Source organism: Hypanus sabinus, chromosome 9 (assembly GCF_030144855.1).
Source record: "Hypanus sabinus isolate sHypSab1 chromosome 9, sHypSab1.hap1, whole genome shotgun sequence".
Classification (NCBI taxonomy): Eukaryota; Metazoa; Chordata; class Chondrichthyes; order Myliobatiformes; family Dasyatidae; genus Hypanus; species Hypanus sabinus.
The window spans coordinates 28,213,349-28,236,647 of NC_082714.1; the positions used below are offsets into that span (position 1 = coordinate 28,213,349).

Consider the following 23,299-nt stretch of genomic DNA (forward strand, 5'->3'; position numbering starts at 1 on the left):
AACTCTACCAACCAGTTATCTAATTACGCTGCAATACTGCATCAAATCATCTTTCCATAGTTCCTTTACATAGTCTTCTAGCTGCAGGCTCAAACTCATTAAGAGGAAGCAAAATGATTGACTGCACAGCTAAGTGAATTTGCCCATCAACACATTGGATGTATGTGACCGCCCAATCCACGTAACTGTTAATGTCTGTGTAGGGAATTCCCTCTTTTTCCTGTCTGGGATGTGTATCCATTTCAGTTACTCAAGCAACCTGAGTAACTGGTTTAAATTCCACTTCGGAAACTCGAGTGCAATCACCTTGCCTGATGATCCTGCGCAGTGCTAAGTGAATGCTACACTGCCAGCTGTGTTGATTTTTGGATGAAAATTGAAACCAAGACTCCCACTACTCACTCAATTGATGTAAAAACACCTGAGGCACTTTATCAAAGAAGAGTTTCTCTAACATCCTGATCAGAAATTATCCTTTAATCATTATCACGATCATATTTGTACTTGTCGTTATATTGCATTGTACTGCTGCTGCTAAGTCAACAAATTTCATATCACATGCTGGTGATAATAGACATGATTCTGATTCTGAGTGTGTCCAGACTAACTGTTGTATTTCTCAACCTTCCATGGTTTAACTCACGATGCCATCTCTAATTTGGAACAGAATTGGGCTCTCAAATGTCCTTTGTGGGAGGCTACAGGACTGTTGCCTCTGTGCTATTTTCTTTTTGTGTACCTTGGCACTACATTATCGCCTGAGTATTTGCCTTAGCAGGAACTACCTACTGACTTTTGAAATCATTGAAAAATAAATAAACATTAGACAGAATGCATAAACTCCTTAGAACAGAGCGGTAGAATGGTTGAAGATACGGGAAGAGTAAGGGCCTAAAACTGGGAATGAGGAAATCAGAGGGAGAGATTTATCCCAACATGAATGTACACATTTCCAATAAAGAAAACATGGCAACAGTGTGATCTATAATTGTCTGGAAACCAGAACACTACATACGTAGTAGCATATATTTGGTTGTGTCTAAATAGGGTAAAACTCTGTTTATTGGATATTAAAGATAACTGGAAAATGAGGACAATTGTTTTATAATTTTCACACTTTCAATGGGTTGTTTCGTAAACATATACACTCAGTGGCCACCTCCTGACCTAAGGAAGTGACCAGTAAGTGTATGCGGTCTTCTGCTGCTGTAGCCCATCCACTTCAAGGTTCGATTTGTTGGGTGTTCAGAGGTGCTCTCCTATACACCACTTTTGTAATGTGTGGTTATTTAAGTTCCTTCCTGTCAGCGCGAACCTGTTTCCTCTGATCTCCCTCATTAACAAGGCTTTTTCACCTATAGAACTGTTGCTCACTGGACGCTTTGCTTTTTGTTATTTGCACCATTCTCTGCAAACTCCAGAGACGGTTGTGTGTGATCAGCAGTTTCTGAGCTACTCAAACCATGCCTTCTGGCAGCAAAATAATTCCATGGTCAAAGTCACTTAGATCATTTTCATTTCCCCATTCTGATGTTTGGTCTAAACAACTGAACTTCTTGACCTCGTCTTCATGCTTCTGTGCTTTGAGTTGCAGCCATGCTCTGGCCGATTAGATATTTTCATTAACAAGCAGGTGTACCTAATTAATTGACCACTGAGTGAATATTGGATATTAAAGGTAACTGGAAAATGAGAGCAACTGTTGTGTATTTTCTAGTCTTTAATCAGATGTTTGGTAAACACATATATTTGGTTTAGCTTTGCCTTTCTGATAGGCTTAGGCTAAGCCCTTGATTTGACTGGGCCCGGCTCTAATCTCCTTCAGATATGTTGGTCACGAGATCTGACCCGTGTGTTTCACAGTCAACTTTCAGTGCAGTCTAACTGCAAAACTTAATTTCCTTTTCAGCTGGGTAAATCAGGAAGGAATGGTTATGTGGCAAAGAAATGTCAGAAACCAAAAAGGAACATAGTAACATAAAGTAGGTCTGAGAGCTTGTTTTTCAACTTTGTGGTTGTGTGATTTTCTCCTAGATTGTACCCTAGATAAAGAAAAAATACTGCGTTTCTGTTGCCTCACATGCTGCTAACAGTGCACAGTACACAGCTTTTATTTTTCTAGGTTAACTAGACCAGCTTGATACAACATTGAGGCACTGGTAGTGTTAGTGCGGGACTTATAAAAAACATCTTAATACAGAGCTGAAAATTTGAAAGAGATGCCACTTTGTTTCCGTAAACAATAGTCCTTTTACAGAGTGTGAAACTGCAGATAAGCTGAAGTGAGTCACTTTTAAAGGAAAGCTTGTAGGTTCAGAAAGGAGAAAGGAGCACTTTTGATGTTTAGATGAAGCATTAGAGTGGTAGATTTGAGTGGAGCTCAATCTAATTGTTAATCTAATGGTTTTTTTGTGTGGTGTAAATTCAACAATTTCAGTGCAGTTTACATGATGTTAGCTTCACATTCAACCCAACTGTTATCACTTGCCTTGCAAAGTTTAAACTCGGGCCTTGCAAAAATGGATGGAATCTTAGTTTTACTGTATAAAGGTGTTAAACTGAAGCACAGCAAACTGAATAGAACTTCACTTGTTAAAATCATAAATCAGTTTAACAATGAGATGTAATTGCATTAACAAAATCGGAACAACCAATGGAATGATTTGATTGTCAGCTTTCTCTAACATGGTGGAGGAATTTAAAATCATTAATATATTGAAGTAGAGCATCACAGAGTGAGTGCAGTGCCAGATGAAAGTGAACTGCTTACATTGCACGTTACTGTTGCTATACAGTTATCTCTGGATTATCAATATTCCTTTTTCTTTATTGGTTAGTTTCATTTTAAAGAATTGTAGATGGTACGATTCTGTACATTGTAATCCTGGAAGCTAGAGAACAAGCTGCTATCTGTTCAGTGCATTCATTCGGACTTCCCGGTGTTCCAAGGCTACTGTCCGGTATTCGAGTAATATTTTGATTTAAATGAACCTCAAACAGTGACTGGCGCTGTTTCATGAGTCTTGGTATTGTGAGCAACTTTCACCTTATCACTGTGCAGCTACTGGAGCAGATTAACCATGGAGCGCAGCGACAAGAAGTGAGCTTTGTCAGCATTGCGTCTCACTGTGAAACCACATGACTGAAGTCTGTCAAGATTGGCAGCGGTACTAAATAGGCTTCATTCATTAGATGTGCAAAACTTGGCTAATGGACTACAACATTTGCAAATGGACACAGTGTTGTACTATAGAGAGAATAAACGTTGCTCCTTTGGGATGTGACAGACTTACTGCTGTGGTGCCAAATGTTTAAGTTGGTTATCCTGTTGAATACAAACCATCCTTAAACAGTGACATTTATAAATAGCAGTCAACTGTAGACAACAAAGAGTAATCTCAAAGCAAAGCCACCATCGTCAGAGACTATGCAAAATCGTTACTGACTGAGATTCCTGATAAGTTTCCTTTTTAATGATTAATAAATGCTCACATTGTTATTTCAGCAGTTGTTTGTGTCGCATGATGGCAGCAATGAATATAATAACTAGAATGAGGCATGAATTATTCATAGGAAGCAGGTTGGGAGGTTCACTATTGGGGGCTGGATTGGAGAAGGGAGGTGAGAAATGCCGTATATCAGACACAAGAGACTGCATGCTGGAGCCTGGACCAAGACACGAGATGCAGGAGGACCACAGCAGGTCAAGCAGCATCTATGAAGGGAAGCATACAACCATTGTTTTGCTTGAGACCCTTCGTCCAGATTGGAAAAACAGAGGAGATGACCAGTGTAAAGGGGTAGAGCAAGTGCTAGCATGCGGTGGGTAGATCCAAGTGAGGCAGATGGAGGAGAGGAGAGTGGGAATTATACCCAGGAGCCTGGAAGTGATGAATGACAAAAAGCTGAAGATGATGGAATCTGACTGGAGAGGAAGATGCAGTGTGGAACTAAAGTAGGTCGGGATGATGGATAGGAACAGTGGGTTCGGGGAACCAGTAGGAGGTGTGTGTGTGGGTGATGGGCTATTAAGGTGTTCTGCCAGGCTGAGATTGGTAGGATTAGTGAAGAGGAGATAGGAGGTGTTGGTAAGGACGAAATATTGGAAGGATTAGTGAGCAAGTGGGTAGATTAACGCTGAATATTTATGTCCACTTGACCTGCAGTCACTACATCACGTTTTGTTGCTGTTGAAACCATTATCCAAAATCATATTGCTTTGTGCAGTTGAAGAAGTTTGGATGCATTCACCAGCCAACCCATGTGACAATGTCAGTTCAGGCTCTGTATTCTATGTTTGTTGCAGTCAATAATTATCCTCCAATAGTCCTTCCAAAGCAGCTTATTTTGTCATAACCACTTTGCTATTTGTGGGTTCTGGTAATGTTCAAATTAGCTGTGGTATTTTCTACATGATCTTAATTACAACAAATCCAGTAGTATTTCCTGTAATGGATTTCTTCACTTGCAGGCTCCAGTCAGTTTGGATTGGCAATAACATCTCGTCCACAATCACCATTAGCACAGGTGCACCACGAGGCTGTGTGCTTAACCCTCTGCTCTACTCACTTTATACTTATGACCGTGAGGCTAAGCACAGCTCAACTGTCCTTTTCAAATTTTCTGACAACATCGTTTTTCATTGGCCGAATTAAATGAGGTGACGGATCAGCGTATAGGATGGAGATTGAAAATCCGGCCGAGTGGTACCACAACAACAACTCTCAGTCAACATCAGCAAGAATATCAGGCCTCTACTTTGTTATTCAGCATATGGTGGAGAATTTATTAACTTAGTTGTATCTCAGCCTGGAATGGAAACCCCAATGCCCTTGAATGGAAAAGCCTTCATAAAGTAATGGATACAGCCCAATCCATTGAGGGTAAAGCCCACCTCACCATTGAGCACATTTATACCAAAGTTGATAGGTTCTTGATTGGTCAGGGCATGAAGGGATATGGGGAGAACACAGGAGATTGTGGCTGAAAGAAAAATTGGATCAGCCATGTTGAAATGGCGGAGCAGACTCATTGGGTCAAGTGGCTCCTATATCTTATGGACTTATGGTCTGTCACAGAGAAGCTTCAACCTTCCATCATAAAGGACCCCCACCCCCACCATCCAGGCTATGCTGTCTTCTTGCTGCTGCTATCAGGAAGCAGGAACCTCAAGATCCACATTGGCAGGTTCAAGAACAGCTAATACCCCTCAACCATCAGGCTTTGAACCAGAGTGAACTCTTCCACTCAATGTCACTTGTCCCATTACTGAACTGTTCATACACCCCATGAACTCACTTTCAGGGACACTCTTCATGTTCTGAATATTTATTTCCTTTTTGGATTTACACATATTATTGTCTTTTGAAAGTTGATTGTTTGTCCATCCAGTTGGGGGCAAAATTTAATTGATTCTATTGTGTATCTTGTATTTACTGTGAATGCCAGCAAGGAAATGAATCTTTGGGTTGTGTATAGTGGCATATATATACTTTGATAATATATTTACTTTTGTACTTTGTATTTCATTGGCTGTAATTTTGACGATCCTGAAGGAGGAAATTTTAAATTAGCTCTCCGCACAGCCTCTTCAAAATCTGTTGTGTCTATTATTATTGCTATTTATCCTGTTTTTTTGGGGATTTTGGCATCCTAGCATTCATTACCCATCTTAAATTGCTCTTGTTAAGTTGGTGGTTGGCCTCCCTCTTGATTCTAGACCTTTGGGTCTGTGCTTCCGGGATTTAGACACAACGGCAAGGAAGAAAAGCAATTTATCAGAATCAGGTTTAATATCATAGCATGTGTTGTGAAATTATATAATTCGTTGAATATATTTCCAAAAGATAAGAAGTGATAGGACTGTAATGCTCCGATCAAATTTGTAGATGTTTTTGGTGGCTTAGCCCTGTCTGTTTCATGTTGATGTTATTGTTTAGCACACTTGTGGTCCTTAGGTGCAACTTTGCTGGGTTGGTACCTCCAAAGGGAGGCTTCACTTCTGTACTCTGAACCAAGGTTGGTTCCAAGGCTTGATAGTGACACTCAGATGAGGGGTATGCTGTACGGCCTTGTGTGGAGTACCCTGCTGTTGCTGATGGTTTGCAGCACCTCATGGATGTCCAGGTTTTAAAATGGCAGAAATGCCTGTTTCATCTTCAACAATCATTTCGGGAGGACTCGAATACGAAAGCAAGGATGTAATACTGAGGCTTTATAAGGCATTGGTCAGACTGCACTTGGAGTACTGCGAGCAGTTTAGGGCCTATATCTAAGAAAGGATGTGCTGGTATTGAAGCGTGCCGAGGAGGTTCGTGACATTGATTCTGGGAATGAAAGGGGTAAAGAGCATTTGATGGCTCTGGGCCTGTACTTGCTGGAGTTTTGAAGAATGGGGGGGTGGTGTGGATCTAGTTGAAAGCTCCCAAATATTGAAAGGCCTAGGCAGAGTGGACATAGGAAAGGTGCTTCCTATAGGGGGGGTAGTCTAGGACCAGAGGGCACAGCCTCTAAATAGAAGGGCGTCACTTTAGAACAGAGATGAGGAGGAATTTCTTCACCAAAGGGTGGTGAATCTGTGGAATTCATTGCCTCGGATGGCTGTGAAGGCCAAATCATTGGGTATACTTAAAATGAATGCTGATAGTAATTTATGGACACCCCTCCATACAAGCAAGCTCTCAGAATATTGTTTAATTGGAAATTAATTTTTATAAACTGCAGAACTAATTTCTGCTCTCCATTTTTAGTAATTGTTTATTCTTATCTGTCTTGCGTGCATTTGCCATTCGTTACAATGCTCTGGGGGTATTGTTACTTTACTCACCGATTCTTGTGTATGTTCTGAATTGCGGGCAAAGTCAACTAATGGATATCTGTGAAAACAGAGCCCATTCGTTACCCAGGCTGTGCTGTACTGGTAAGGGCACAGACCACTGGCTTGCTGAAGCAATGCTGGGGTTTTTCGAATCAGCTATATTGATGGGTCTGGAGTCACAAACAGGCCAGACCAGATTAGGATGGCAGAATTCCAACCCACAAAGGCATTTGAGAGCCAAGAGGGTCGTGGATATCTGGTGCTTTTTCGGTCAACCTCTGTACTGAGGATTAATTCTTTCTCTAAAATTGTTGATTATTAACTGAACTTAAATTCCACGGCTGCTGTGTTGGATTTGTATGTGAGTCACTGTAAACCTCTGGATTATTTCACTGCTAATAACCCTTGTCCCATTAGTAAGAACAGCATTCTACCAGTGGAAATCTTTCTTTACATATTTCAGCACTTTTTAGAAGCCGTTTTTAAATGTTTGCCAATCACTAAAATTTAAATTTGAATGTGGTCTGATGACATTAACATTGAATTGTGTACATTTGTGCATTATGGGTGGTTCCCCTGGGAAGGTGTTAAAATTATTTATTTATTTCGAGAAGCTGTGCGGATAGATACTACCCACTTATTTAACCCGAGACTAATCACAGGACAATTTACAATGACCGTTTAACCTACTAACTGGTGCATGTTTGGTCTGTGGGACAGAACTGGAGCACCCGGAGAAAGCCCACGCAGTCGCAGGGAGAGTGTACGGTCTCCTTACGGACAGCACCGGAATTGAACTCTGTACTGCAGAACGCCACAAGCTGTATTAGCATTGCACTAACCGCTGCGCTACCATGGAGCCCCCAGTGTGGGAGAGGATCACTGAAGCAGTTGTGATGGGAGAGCGAGCAGGTGTGGGAAGAGGATCTCCTGGCTGGTCTCCCTGTAAGTCTGGTCAGCGCTCCCCGCTCAGCCCCTCCCCCAGTTGTTGCGGTGGCGGTGGGGCGGTGGGAAGAGAAGGCAAATGGGAATGCCCCAGTCTCACCCAGCAGAAGTTGTCTGCAGCTACGCAGCAGCTGGCAAGTACTGCACATCTCCACGCTTCTCAAATGCTCATCTGTATGCGTGGGCTGACCTTAAGTCAGGTGATCTTCACTTTGGTTTGATGGCTGAGCTGTAAAGACAAACTTACACAGAAAAATACTGGAAAACTGCATTTTTCTGGGCCTTCATTCAACAGGAGGGAATATAAAGTGGGAAAAACATGGTGGATACCCAGCTAGGAATCGGACTGCGAAGCATTATCCAGGACATTGCAACTTTCAGAACAGCCACAGCGTGGACCGTGCTTCATTAATGACTGGCTGAAATCACGACATTCCCCAAAACAAGCTAGGGATGAAAGAGCGTGGGTTGCCGCCAGTTTCTCCTTAAGAAGCTAGAATATTGTAGCTGGTGGCTCCATTCCAAAAGGTAACAGGCATTGAAGCTTTTATTTCATAGCCAAACACTTCAGGAGAAATGCTTATCAGAAAACAATGTCTGCAAGGGTCTTGAGTTCTAACTGTATAATATGTTTTCTTTGGAATTGGGATTTAAAAAAAATTCCTGGGCAACTCCTCACGAAAAATGCAAATCTGCAGGAAATGCATTTTGTGGAATGGTGATTGGTGTGATCATAAGCTCTGGCAATGTGCTGTAATGCTGTTGGGTATTCTAGTGGCAGATGACGTCAAGGATCCTTGAAATCCTTTACCAAGCTTAACTCTTCATTATGTGTATGTGGTTGGGAGGACAAGATTGGTGACATCGCTCTAGCCTGAGAGATACTCACTTAACCCAGTCTAGTATTAGATGGGAATTAACAGCCTGAAAATCTTAGCAATGCGTGAGTTGGTGTTGTGCCTGGAAATAAGCATCACCCTGTGTTTTCTGCCAGAATTGCATATAATGAAGATACTGCCATGTACCATCAGTAATTATGGTGGAAAAGTGATGCAAACGAGATGGAGATTATGGATATTTGTTTGTGATTACAATTTTTTTTTAATGCATAAACTTAAAAAAGAAGAGTTAGTGAAGTCATGTATTCTTCAACTGTGCTGATCTCTATATATAATTACTCATAATTTAGTTAGGAAATGTTACGTACAGCATAGGACAAGCTTGTTTGGCCCAGCATCTTTACAGGTGCTTTGCCCCACCTGTCCTTTGCAACTTACTGTGGTTGCAAATAACTTTGAAATAACCCCTCATCCTGTCAGACAAGCTTCCCATATTTAAGTTGTCCTCAGACTATAGTCCACATCCAAAAGCAGTAGGACCTGGGTTGTATCCAGCCCTGGCCTAATGGGTGGCAGGTAGTATTCATCCACACAAGAGCCAGGCCAGGATGATATCCAACAAAGGGAAGTTCAGCTGTCACACCCAGATATCCAATGGCAACACCATCACTGAATCCCACGCCATCGGTATCCTGGTGGGTTACCAGCTACCACAAGCAGGACTAGCCATGTACATAATATGTTTATAAGAGCAGGTGAGGGGTTAGGAATCCTGTGGCAAGTAAAACTAAAACTCATCTCCCCCTGTCTGTAAGGCTCAAGCTGGTAGGATCTTGGAATACTCTGCACTAGCCTAGTTGAGAGCGACTTCAAAAACACTCAAGAGGTAGTGTAGCAGTTAGTGCGATGCTATTACAGCTGGAGTATTGGAGTTTGGAGTTCAATTCGGAGATCACCCGTAAAGGATTTGTATGTTCCTCCCTGTGAGCTTCAGTTTCCTCCTACAGTCCAAAGACATACTGGTTAGTAGGTCATTGTAAATTGTTCTGTGATTAGGCAAGTTTTAAGTAGGTAGGCTGCTGGGCGGCATGTCTCCTTGGGCTGGAAGGGTCTGTTCTACGCTTCATCTCTATATAATCAAACAAATCATGACAACATACAGGACGTAGCCTGCTTCATACGTGCCTGATCCACGACCATTCACCGCTGATGCACTGTAGCAGCAGTTCATGCTATCAGCATGATAATCTGCAGCAATTCACCGAGATAGCAGTCTCCAAACCAACGACCACTAGCAACCAGAACGGCAAGGCAGCAGAAGCATGGGAACAACACCACTTTGGAAGTTCCTCTGTCAGCCACACACCATCCTGACTTGGAAGTATATTATCGTTCCTTCACTTGAGCCAGAATCCAGGAACTCCCACTCTGACAGCTCAAAGGTAGCAGCAGTTCAAGAAGGGAGCTCACTACTACCTTCTCAACAGAAATTAGCGATGGGCAATGAATTGCTGGCCCAGCCTGCTTAAACCCACATCCTTGAATTTAAAATAAATCATTATTATACCTGAACCTCATGGCTATACCTTCAATCCTCCCCACTCTAAACACTTACCATGCGAACTGGCCTGTTAAACACTTTGAGGGTAAACCATAGCTCACTTGACATCTCTGGATCATTGTTATTATGGTGGAGCATTCTGTTTTTGAATCTTGCCAGTGGACTTTATATGTTGGGGTTGGTATGCGCTGATGTTCAGCTCTGCATCTGATGCATCCATCGAAGTTAAAAGTCTGGCAAATTGTCTCAATCAAATTATGGCATCAGATCAAAGGTATAATAAGCAAAGCGACTATATAATTTTATGTATATTACTTTTCATTACTTTTATGAGCCGTGATACCTTAGTGCAGAACAGCAAAAATCCAATATTGTTGTGATGCATAATCTTAGAAAAAGCCAATCATGATACGTTACATACAATTGAAAGTCATGACAGTCCTTAGTTTCTGAGGAGTTACAGCTACCAGTGTTTGCATATTCAGAGCACTTTTTTTTCAAAGGCACAAGCACAAGAAGTAGCTAACCTTTATGCCAATATACTTGAACCAAGAAAGTCATGAGCAATGGTAAGGCAGATCCACCACCAAATAAAATACATAAAAATTAGATTTTAGATAATGTTCTGAAAAGTTTGAGAAAGGTCGCAAATCCAGTTTTTTTTAGCTGATTGCACAATTTTTGTTCTGATTCTCTGATGACCTTTGTAGCTTATTGGCCCTGTGTGTAATAAAGATAACCTGCATAGCTCCTGACGTTGTTGAGGTCTTGGTACAACATCCATACAATGAAGCAAAGCTGCCCGACAGATTATGAACCAATTGTCAAACTACCCAGAGGACCTTTATGATACCAAAGGGTTCTCCCTCCTGAGAACTGTTTGTAACCCGAGCCATTCCCAAGTTGGAGATGTGGTTACCTGGCAGTAGCTTTAAACAGAAATGTAGCCCAGCCAAGGGCAATGTGTAGCTAAACCAAGGCGTTTAACTCAACCATTGAGATATTGCTGCAAACCAAGTTCTCACATGGTAGAAGATACCTGTGAGAATCCATCCTGCTGCTCTTCAACTGCTTGTTCATACGTACAGTGTCTTGTAATTGAGTGTTTATAATCTGGGGAGGAATTGTGTATATACTTCTGCTGAGGGTTGTGGTGCTGCCTTGGTGATCCAGGTTCAATCCTGTTCTCTGAAGCTGTAGAGTGGAGTTTTCACGTTTTCCCTACAACTGCTTGGGATTTGCTCAGTGCCACAGGTTCAGTCCTGAACTCTGATGCTGACAGTGCAGAATTTGCTGTGAATGTACTGCTTCCTTCTGCTTGCTCTTGTTCCACCCACCTGAGATACGGGAGGATAAGATGCACTGGTTAGTGGGTTAATGGTTACACTAAGGCAATCCAGATGTTGATGGAAGCAAGTTGATTAGCATGCAAGATGCAGTATATTACAGGGAAATAATTCGAGGAATGGAATTAATAGGATTTTTCTGAGAGCTGACAGAGACTTGATGGACCAAGTTGTCCCCTATATCATAACAAAATGAGAAAATTATCAGGTGAAATTTACTTAGTTAGTAGTAAAACGTAAAACAAAATTTAAATAGATCAGGTGCATTTATTTTATTAAACATGTAAGTGAATGAAAGAAAAGGAAATTTAGAAAAATTAACTTTTATTCTTTTTAACCTACTTTAACCACTCTTCGGCCCCCTTTCAAAATGTCGTGACCACTTTGGATCCGACAGTAATGGTTTGCACAAAGCTGAAAGTTTAGGTTTGAAGTGAAAGTGCGACTACCCTTAGATTTGTCGATGAGTCTAGTAGCAAAGCAAGAGGTCAGATATGCTGGTATCTGACTTGCAGCTTGTTCAGTTGTCCTGTGCTGCATCAAACAACCATCCAAAGTAGGCAATGCCTGCAATTCCCCTGAACTGAGAAAGCAATTAAAATTGATCTGGGCTTTCTTAGTAGCAGATTTGACAGCTGAGGTTGACAGATTTTCTTCCATGAAGGGTGTTTATGATCCAGATAGGTTTTGATAGTAATCCTGAAGATTTACTGATCACTTGGGGTTATTTTTCATTAAATTCCAGTTTCAGTTAATTGAGTGAATATCATTTTCCTGTTTGCCATATTGCAAGTTGTACTTGCACCTCTGAATCAATAATCCAGAACTCCGGCGGCTGGTCTAGTAACTTAACCATTCCACGAGTATACCCAACAGCCCATTATCTAAGCTCTCATCGAGTGACACAAATCGCAAGGTAGCGTAGTTTTAGTCCTGCGTTAATTTAGATATATAGAACAGTCATCAGTCAACCGTTATTTGTGTAACAAGGATTTCTGCATTTTTTTTGCAGTTTCAGATTTGCACTATACATGGAAATCGATCATTGTGCAAATGAGTTGTTCAATTATAAAAACAGGATGTTTTAAATACTCTGCAAGTCAGGTGGGGGAGAGACTTAGCTGGTGATCTTTCATCATAACGTTTGGATCCACTCCTGCCCTTTGTGCTTGGAAGAATTCGACAACTGAAGGGATGGAAATTTACCTTGGGCAGACCACAAGAGGTTTCCCTTCAGTTGCTCATTACACAAGTTAATCGATAGTCAGTTTATTTGTTTAGCGATACAGCGCTGGGTCAGCTCTTCCGACCCTTTGAGTCACACCGCCCCAGCAACCCCCCAACAAACCCAATTAACCCTAACCTAATCAGAGGACAACTTACAATGGCCGATTAATCTACCCAGTATGTCTTTAGACAGTGGAGGACCTGAAGAAAACCCACGCATTCTAGGGGGAGGGCGTACAGAGCAACACCAGAATTGAACTCCGAGCTCTGGAATCGTAATGTCTTACTAACTGCTACACTACTGTGACACTAAATAAATAAAAATGAATAGTCAGTGTGTGAAACAACTGTTAGTGGAATTGTTTAATATTTAATATTGAGGGATTATCCAGAGCTGTCCGTATTCCCCTGCCAACTGAAGATGTTTTATTTTTTACCAGATAAACTTCAGTGTGAATACCCCTGATCGCACAGTGTAGGTATGAGAGTGAAATACCAAAGTAAATCATAGCAGTATATCGAGTTTCCCATGCTGCTATTACTATACTGTTTATAACTGCTATCCTCATTACTGCTATATTTATGTATGAAATCCTTTTTTGTGATATTGACACAGAACCTGGCACAGTTTTATGTGTATTTTCAGCATGGGTAATGTCTGGGAAATTCTAGTGATTGCACATAAGAAAGGTATGAGCTTAGATTTTTTTGTAGACTCCCCGAGAGATATTGCATAGAGACAGGCCCTGCAGCTCACTGAGTTTGCATCAGCCATCAAGCACCCATTTGTACTAATCCTATGTTAACCCCATTTATTCTCCTCACGTTCCCATTGACTCCCCTCAGATTCTACCGCTCATCTACACACTTAAGGGCAACTCACAGCGGCCAGTAGTGAGGTGTAATATATTTGCATCTTTAATTCATAGTTAAAATGGGTTTTTAGTTCCTCAGTCAAATCTACTATCTCTGTAGCCTTGAAATGTGTCAGGCCTGTCTCAGCAGGAAGAGGAAGGCCATTGTTTGGTGATCCACCTTGAATCTGCATGTCTCTCTTGGCCATTTTAGATAAACTCAGCCTTTCAGTTAGGTATCATTATGGTACTGTATCCTTAAGCTGGTAGTTAATATCTTGAATCTTTTGATTTATCTTAATATAGAGTAAAGATAAATAAGATGGATAATTGTTACAATATACCTTACTAAATGTTAAATATAAATGCTAGTTTTATCAGTTCACCTGTGGTATTAAGGTTTTTTCTGTTATAAAAGTAATGCAAATAAAGCTCAATAGTACTCAGTATATGATTTTAACAGCAAATAGAGGAAGAGGTATTTTTGTCAGTTACTTTAAATAGATTCCATTTGATTGCTGTTTTTGGCAAAGTGTAATTTTTATTGCTTTTTTATTACTGGGGTGCTGTGGTGGTATGGATTCTTCTGTCTGTAATTTAAAACAGAATTTTAGACAATTATTTTTTATAATATTTGTTTCTGTTCCATACCACTCTTGGTAAAGTAGCTACAGTATATTCATAGCATAGCTTACAACTGAATAAGTGGAGGAGGTAAGCTGTCTCTATGAGAAAGGGATATTAGATTTACATGATGTTGATCCTACAAGTTAACATTGGACAACGTTTGCTGATTGGGATTATGTTGTGACTCTGAGGCAACTGTCATTGACTACTGTCCTACTTCGTTCAATACAAATGAACACAATTGAATTCTTGAATGCATAGACCTTCATGAGGTCCTGTCAGTGAGACATGAATTGTTTAGTGCCTTCTTGGGTCCTGCTTTGTTCAGCTAGTGGCCATGAGTTGGTAAAGATATATTTTCTGAAGGAGAACCTTGGAGTATCTTTGTTTTGTACTGTAAATTTCTTGCCATGATGGAGTACTTTTCTGGGGAGTCTGTGGTCTGGTTTGCAGACCATGGACTCTTAAGACCTGTTCATCATAGGTGGTTGAGTGTGATTAAATCTTCAGTGATGTGGATGTTAATTTAGAAGAGGACACTGGCATTGGTTCACCTTTCTTGTTGGCGGATTTGGAAGACTTTATAGAGATGGCTCTACAGAGCTCCCTAGTAATTTGAGATGCCTACTGTATGCTCTTTCTGTTTCCAAGAGGTGCAGGTAGGCAGGCTTTAGTTTTTCTTAGTTAACCATGAGATCGTGCTGCATTTGTGGCCATGGTCTTTTCTTTAGTGGCTAAAGATTGTGTTGATGCACTGGGGGCAACAATATCTGTCCTCTGTGAGAAATGGTTGCTAACGGTGACCCACCTGCTCAGGGTCTCTTGGTGAATATCGGTTGCTTGATGTTATTTGATGGTGGCAGCCTCCACAGGAGTTGTATTTTGCAAGTTTTTAGTTAATGGCCCATTTCTTGTATATTCGGTGAAGGAATCATTGATAACTTGGAATTTGGCTGGTCTTTGTGGATATTTAGAAATGCATTCAGGAACAGAAAAATAAACCGGTGTAGGAATCCTCTTCAGTAATCTCCACCAATGGTTAGACAACTCCACCTGGAGCTGCAGAGGGATAATGGAGGTGATCCTCACTGCCTGACAAGTTGAAGGAAAGTGCAAAGGGCAATGCCAGCTATTCTCTGCTTCTTTTTCTTTGCTTTAAGAGAAGCCTTAAATGTTGGGATTTATTTGCAAACTTGGATGTCCTTAGAAATCTTTTATATCTTCTATATCTGCTACATAATGAATTACAAGCTCTGATCCTAAGCAATAGGAACAAATCAGAGTGTGGAACCTGGGGATATATGAACATAGGAGTAGGGGTCAGCCCACTCCCATGAGCCTATTCCACCATTCACTGATCATGTGTGATCTATGTAGCATGTCAGGCTGGGACAAGTAAGGCTTTGTCATAAGACCAACTCAGTCTTTTACACAAAATTGATGGTCTCCGTGGGAGTGGAGTTAATTTAATATGACAAGAAGAAAAGTGTTCAATCCTTGTAACTTGCACTATGATTTAACTAAACTTGGGAGTTGAGGCCAGTGCAGATCAGATTGGGAGGCCTACTGGCCAATTACTTCTCATACTGTATGGTTCAGTTACGGCCTGGCCTTACAGTGACAACAGGACTCGGTGTGTGACCTGTGAATGCTGGACTCCAAGTCATCTGTTTAACTGATGTATTGGTCAGAGTAAATGAGGATTATTGCCCTATTCTTCTAAAAACTGGCTTCTTGGAGTCTGTAGTGCCACTGGAGAGTAGATGGAGACAGCTGCACGCGAAGGGCGGCACCTCTGACTGCACAGGACTCCCACAACACTGAACTGCCGGAGCAGCGTGGCTACTGGAGTGGAAGCTCAGTTCAGAAACATCTGGCTCAGAGAACGCTGGCGCAAGCAGTCTTCACACATTAAGGTTCGATCCCCAAGATACTGTCATGCAACACCTGAGAATAAAATCACACTGGCATTAAAAATAATTGTGTGCTTTTCTTCTTCTTTGAATAGATTTGTTTATTACTTATATAAAATGGGAAGGGGGTGGGTTGATGGCCAGGTGCTTTTCCTATTGGATGAAGTCTATTTGTTTGCCACTTGATTGGTGAAATGACCACATGCTATGAGCATGATTACGTAGTGTCACCAATGGCAAGGTGCAGGGTGCCGGCTAGTGATTAGAGCGAGGCCACTTGATGAATTCGTATTGGTTTATTATTGTCACTTGTACCAAAGTACAATGTAAAGCTTGTCTTGCATACTGTATACAGGTTTCCCCCGCTATCCAAAAGTTGAGTGTTCCTATGAAACCATTCGTAAGTCGAAATGTCGTGAAGCGAAGAAGCAATTACCATTAATTTATATGGGAAAAATTTTTGAGCGTTTCCAGACCCAAAAAATAACCTACCAAGTCATACCAAATAACACTTAAAACCTAAAATAACACAAACATATAGTAAAAGCAGGAATGATATGATAAATATACAAGTATAAATATTGTATGTATGGTGTAGTTTCACTTATCAAAATTAGGAAGACAGCAAGCCAAAATCGATTTGGAGAAAAAAAATCGGCACGTACACGCATGCGCACATACACGCATGCACACACAACTGCCCGCACCCTCTTTGATTAGCGAAAACAGGTACTAATGTAGGTCTTTCGTAACAGCGGGCTGTCATAAAGCGAACGTTCGAAAAACAGGGGCCACCTGTATACAGATCAAATCATTACACAGTGCATTGGACTGTGTAATAAGGTAAAACAAGAAGAATGCAGAATAAAGTGTAAAAGCTACCAAAAGAAGGCAGTTCAAGTAACCAATAAAGTGCAAAATTATGTTGAGATTGATTGTGAGGCTAAGAAATCTTCTTGCACAATTGATCCATTCAAGATTCTGATCACTGTGGAATAGAAGCCCTCCTTGGGCCTTATGGTACACACTTTTAGTCATTGGTCTCTGATGGGAGAGGAGAGAAGGGTGAGTGTCTTTGATTATGCTGGCTGTTGTTTAAATGTTTTTAAAGGTTGACTATCATACAGTAATCTGGTAACATGCACCTGGCTGGATGACATTCTCTCAAAGTGTCTTCCACCCCTTATTATTGTTTGAGTTCAGCGACTACTGAGCAGAGAAGATTACCTCCAACAACTATATTAAACTGGGACGATGAGCGTGTATGACAACTCTATCATACAGCTTAGTATTGTTGACAGCAACATTAAGGCCCAGGCAGCTTAGCCAATTAGTAGGCAATCATTTTTCTACACAACTCTATCAGTTTCTTGGGGAGCCCCAGCTGACTAGGCAGCTTGAAGACTCGGCAGGTCTATTAGTTCTCTGCAGAGGCACATTGTTTCCAGCCTGTTCATCTCGTCAATTTAGCAAACACAGACAAATAAATTGAAGTGCTTCTAAAGCTGCCTGCAGTAGTTGAAATAGGTTTCTGTTGAATTGCACATGGGAAATTTAATTGATCTTTGCATTTTTTTCTAAACACGTAATATTTAAAGAGTATTGCAATGTAGTCACGCCAGTGCGTAGTCTCATTGCAAATCTAGTCAGCTAGATTTAAAAGAAAATGCTGGAAATATGCAAGGGAACAGACAGCATCTATATAGAGAGAAAGGGTGTTAACATTTCAGATTGATGACCTTTCATCAGATGTACCTTGTGAGTAAAAGGAAGAATAGAAGATAACTAATTTGTGACTGCTGCATTACAGTTCCATTTTAATGGTTTAAACAGTTTTTGAACAATCTTACAAAGTATCAAGTTTGAGTGCAGTCAGCACCGGACAGCCTAATATTCTTTCTTTGTGACCAGTTTTGTTTCTTACCACTGCCCTAGTCCAATAAAGTTTCTGACTTCTCATGCTGTTTCTGTTTGATGCAAAGAGATAAAGGGTTTTTTTTTTGGTATACACGGGCCTCTGTAAGCCAGAATGTGACCTTATCAACACTGAACATTAACTACTGCTTCGAATATGGCGCTTTGCGATCACTGAACCACACACAAGCTCATCACATTTGTATCTATCGTCTACTAAATCCAAATCAAATTCCATTGTCCTGCCATTTCCCCTTTGACCACTGTCTTCTTCTTTTCACAAATGTTTATTTGTTTCTTATATTCTGGCATCTGCCATAGTTGCTTCCAGTGGCAAAAAGCAACAATTTAAGAGCATAAAGTTTCTGATTTGTCTCCTTGTCTAGGAACAGAGCTTTTTAGCGGAGTTAAAAGCTTTGAAAGCCAGTCACTTTTGTAATTGAGAAAATTAAATCCAGAACTATGGATTCTCATAGTGGAGTTATGTAATTGGTCCAAACATTTAGAAACAACATAAATCCCTCATTCATCATGAGCAGTTTTAATATTTGCCACTGCTGTATATGAAGTGACATCCTTTATTAGTCACTGGCAATGTATAAGCAGAGTGTCATGTGTGCTGTCAGTACAGCACAATGCACTGGACCTTAGAACTCTAAAGCCACTGCAGTCTTAATAGTGTCCTGGATAATGGGGAGAGCTTTCTGATCTCCCACTTGATGGTACCTCTAAACCATTGGTGACCATCTAAGAGATTGTCTCTGCTTTCAAATGACAATGAATTTGTTCTTGAGTTCCACACTATAGCATGGCAGAGATCAGAAGCTGTTATTCCCTGGAAATTTGCAAGAAATTAATTCCCTCTCATGAGTGCCAAAATGTATGTATGTAAAGGCACAATTTATTCTGGCTCTAAAGACTATTCCCTTGAATTTAATGCAATGGATTTCAAAAATAGGGGTACAAGAGCCTGAAGACACACACTCAATGTTGTAGGAACGGCTTCTTCCCCTCTGTCATCAGACCTCTGAATGGACGATGAACCCATGAACACAAACTTGCTATTTTTGTTGTACATATTTATCTTTTAAATATATTTGTTATTACAGTTTGTAGTGCATTTCATATATTATACTGTACTACAGCTGCAATACATCAAACGTCAAGACATATGTCAATGCTGATGAACCTGATTCTGATTCAGTGCTGACGGGACGTATTTCTTGGGATCTGAGCTGTTATTCTATAATACTGTCCCTCATACCAAATGGGATGAATTTCACGACTAATTTCATGTCCCTACAATGGTCTGGAGCCAAGGCCCGCCTGGCTTTTATCTGAGAACATTCACACAACTTAATTTGTGTGAGGGAATGAGAATTGAATTATCTTGGCCCTGGTGGATTGATGGAATGTCATTGTTTGTTAATAATGACTGCTTTGTAATCAAGTTTGAGCTGATAGGAAGCATCCTCCTGCATTGTATCATTAGTCACCCATCCCATGGAAAGACAACTTGCATTCAGAGAAATAGTAAGAGAAGTCTTTAATTGCCAGGTGAAAGATCTTCTTTTAAGCATTCACTATTGCCTGTAGCATAACAGTCATTTAAGTCATTCAAAATGAGCATTGAAACAATTTTTTCCCAGTAGAAAAGCCCTCCAACATTTACACAAATACTGGAAAAACAAGCTTTGCTCCCCTCGAGAAACTTGCCTCTTTCATTGTGACACTACTCTATGTTTAAGTTTTATTTGTAGAACTGTTGCTGAGTTATTTGATTTTGAGTTTAGAAGTCAAAGTAGAACGACAGGATTGTCCTAAAATTTATAAAGCTAATCTTTTGCTTGTATCAAACTTAGGAAAAAGCAAACTAATTTCTTGATGCAGCATACATATTGTGCTGTGAGTCTATATCCAGATTAATTTCCCCTATAATAATTTGAATATGTAAAAATATCTTCCCCAGTTCTATGTGAAACCTAGTACTGAAATGTTACAGCCTTGCAGAAATTTGAGAAGATCTTGTTAAACGATTTTGATTTTGACAGTCTGGTGTAATGTCAAATTAAAAAAAAATCAATTTTCTGGTTTGGTCTTTGTGCAATACCGTGAGATCTGTAAAGTGTTATCACATTTGGAAAGGACGTATTTTCTAGGCTAAATACCTCACCTCAGTATTTGTAAAATTACAGTTATCTTCAGTTATGATATTGCTATGACCTTTTATCTTCAATGGTTCCATTTAATATCAGAGAATGTATATAATATGCAACCTGAAATTCTTACTCTTCACAAACATCCACGAGACAGAAGAAAACCCCAAAGAATGAATGACAGAAAAACTTTAGAACCCCAAAGCCCCCCTTCTCCCTTCCCATGCACAAGCAGCAGCAAAACATTAACCTCTCCTCTCCCTCCTTCCACCGGTTCCAGCAGAAAACATCAGCAACACCCCTCACCCATCACCCACCAAGCCAACAATAGCTAAGGCCCCAAATAGGCCATGATCTAGGTCCATCAAAAACTACAGTCCATAACCCAGCACTTTGAAATGCCACAGGTGCGCTCTCTCTCTCTCTCTCTCTCTCTCTCTCTCTCTCTCTCTCTCTCTCTCTCGAGAGAGAGAGAGAGAGAGAGAGAGGGGTATTACCCCTTCCACAACAGGGGTGGGGGGGGGGGGGTATGAATAGCTTACTGTTTGGAGGCTATAGTCAATAGTGCTGCTTATTCAAGCCCACCTGACTTGAGAACCAGGTGAAGTTACAATATAAGACATTCAAACTCTTAGAATTTTTTTAAATTAAAAATTATATTTATGATCTTGCTTTATCTCAAATATTTGAATAGAATAATATGAGGTTTTTGAGTAACTAAACTGCTTAATATTGCAACCAATATGATTATCTGCTGCATGTCAACAATAGATGCTAGGTATCCACATGTCCAAACTTATTGGCCACTTGTGGACTGCAAATCTGATTTTTGTACTTCTTTTTGGTGGATATTTTGTTCTCTGTGGCCTGGATGGTGATATGGAGTCTAGCATGCTAATTGACCATGTCCATCTATCATTTCAGTATCAGTGAAAGGTATTTTAGAATAAATGGCTCAATATAGGTCGTTGTAAAAATGTCAACATTGTCAGCAAATGGCATTGTTAAATCTGAATAAATCACTGCACAATTCAACTGTGCAGTAAAACATGGAAATCTGAACTGTTTTATCGTGGGTCCATGACCAAAGTGCTCACTAGTGTGAGATAATGATAGCTTCATATGTTTTTTTTTAGGGAGGGTGGGGAGGCTGGTGCTGCCGTAAATCTCTGAGCAAAGCTCTTTCAGTTACATGTTGGTCCACAGATAGAGAATCTGTTTGAACCTGGTGCCAACTGATGTTGAGCTAGTGCTGACAACAACTTGGTAAAATAATGGGATTAAGTGCCTTGGCAGTGTCAGCGGAAAACCACGTAATTGGGTAATAAAAGTTTCTATATTAACAATATTTCATCTTCTCCACTATAATCGAGGAGCTCTTGTCAAAGGATCACGAGTTTCTCATGTTTCTTAGCAAACTAGTACAGACTGTATAAGAGTTTTGCTATTGCTAGCAGTCTTTCAGAGTCGAGAGAAGTGCTTTTGAGTTGCCATTACCTACCTTTTCAATGAAAAGTTTGGCTCAATCCCAAGCTTATTCAGTAGCTCTTCATGGCTGCCCTTCCTGTTGAATAGACCGCTGCATTCTTTGTGCGCTTTCCTTGGGGAAGTGCACAGCCCGAGAAAGCTGTCAGTTCTCTCCCCTGCTTGTGATTCAAACGGCAAATTCAGCTGCAACTCTGAAATGTCTGAAGATGTGAAAGCCAGAGGACAAATGAGGAAATGAACAGTACAAAGCACTTCTGTGTATGGGGTACTGATTCCAGGAAAAACACAGTTACTTGAAATTTGGAACAAGTGCTTCCTTTGAGCAATAGATATCATGTGAGTGTGAATACTGAACGTCCCTGCTTTCCTGAATTCGTGAGCTACCTGTGAATGATTCTTTTTTATGCCGTGTCATCCATTCTTATATAACTAATCTAGCACATGTCCGATTTGTGTCAGTCCAATTGTGTGTTAAATATAACAGGGTAGTTCCATTCTCTAAGTATTAAATATGTATCTTCATGACAAAAAGATGTGATATTGAGGGAGAAAATCAGGCCAATACTTTTAGAATAATGGTGCTTTGCATTTTCAGCCACATCTGTAAACTTCTCAGTTTGATGAAAATCCCCTGTTCAACAGGATTCTCAGCTAGAAAACACTCAGCCACACAAAATGATGTTAATGCTGATATGATTTGTAAAAATTACAGCGATAAGGGTAAATAAGCCTTTTGCTGAATATGCATCAATTTTAACATCGAGCAGATTCATGCTGTTCTTTGGAATAGTTGACCAACTACCTTGATGCTGAGTGCTTGGTGCAAAAAAAAAGCTAAGTGACATTTTCAGAGTGTTCTCCTCACTTGTAATCTGAATATTTCCAGCAGTCACAATTTTCTTTAGAGAGCACAATTTGTACAGGCTATTCAAACACGTTCCCCGATGTTAAATTGGATATATTTGCAGTTGGAAAGAGTAAATGCACACTGTGCAATGATACTTCCATTTCAAACCTAACACAGTTTCCACTCTTCAACTGACCCTTTTGTGTATTTCTGAAAAACAAGATGATTAAAGTACAAATTTTATTTTGGGAATCTCAAATCTTCTGCTTTCAAGGCTGAAGAAGTGTTAGAGGACTCACAGACAATGTTTTTATTGTAAATACATCTCCCTCCACAAATGCAGTGATGCACAGAAATTTATCCTTTGCTGCAGAGCTTATTGTATTTTCAATGTGGGAGTTGTCCAGAGAAAACAAGGACGTATGAAGCTGCCAGTTCCCTGGCAACTGCAATATCTTCGTGCTTCCACCTAACTCATTTTGACAGAAGTAAGAGCAAACTGTTTTGAATATTGCTTGTAACAATTTTTCTGCGTTGATGATCTGGGACCGGAGTACTTAGCAGAATCGCTTTCACTTTATAAACCTGCTCCAGCTCTCAGGTCTTCTTCCACCAGTCTCTTCAAATTAAATTTAAATAATGTCCCCGTAAAGAAAATCAACAGTTTTGTTTTAAGTACTTTCTGAAACTGTGGAACTCAAAACTATAAGGGATGTAGACTGAGTTGACACTTGTAAATGCCAACTCAAAACTTAGTTATTTAAC

General features: G+C 40.3%; 1 protein-coding gene across 1 annotated transcript in view; it reads left to right on the forward strand.

The window, feature by feature from the left end:
• The window catches only part of xylt1 (xylosyltransferase I), a 260,639-nt gene that overhangs the window by 27,553 nt on the left and 209,787 nt on the right, over positions 1-23,299 (forward strand). The window lies entirely within an intron of this gene.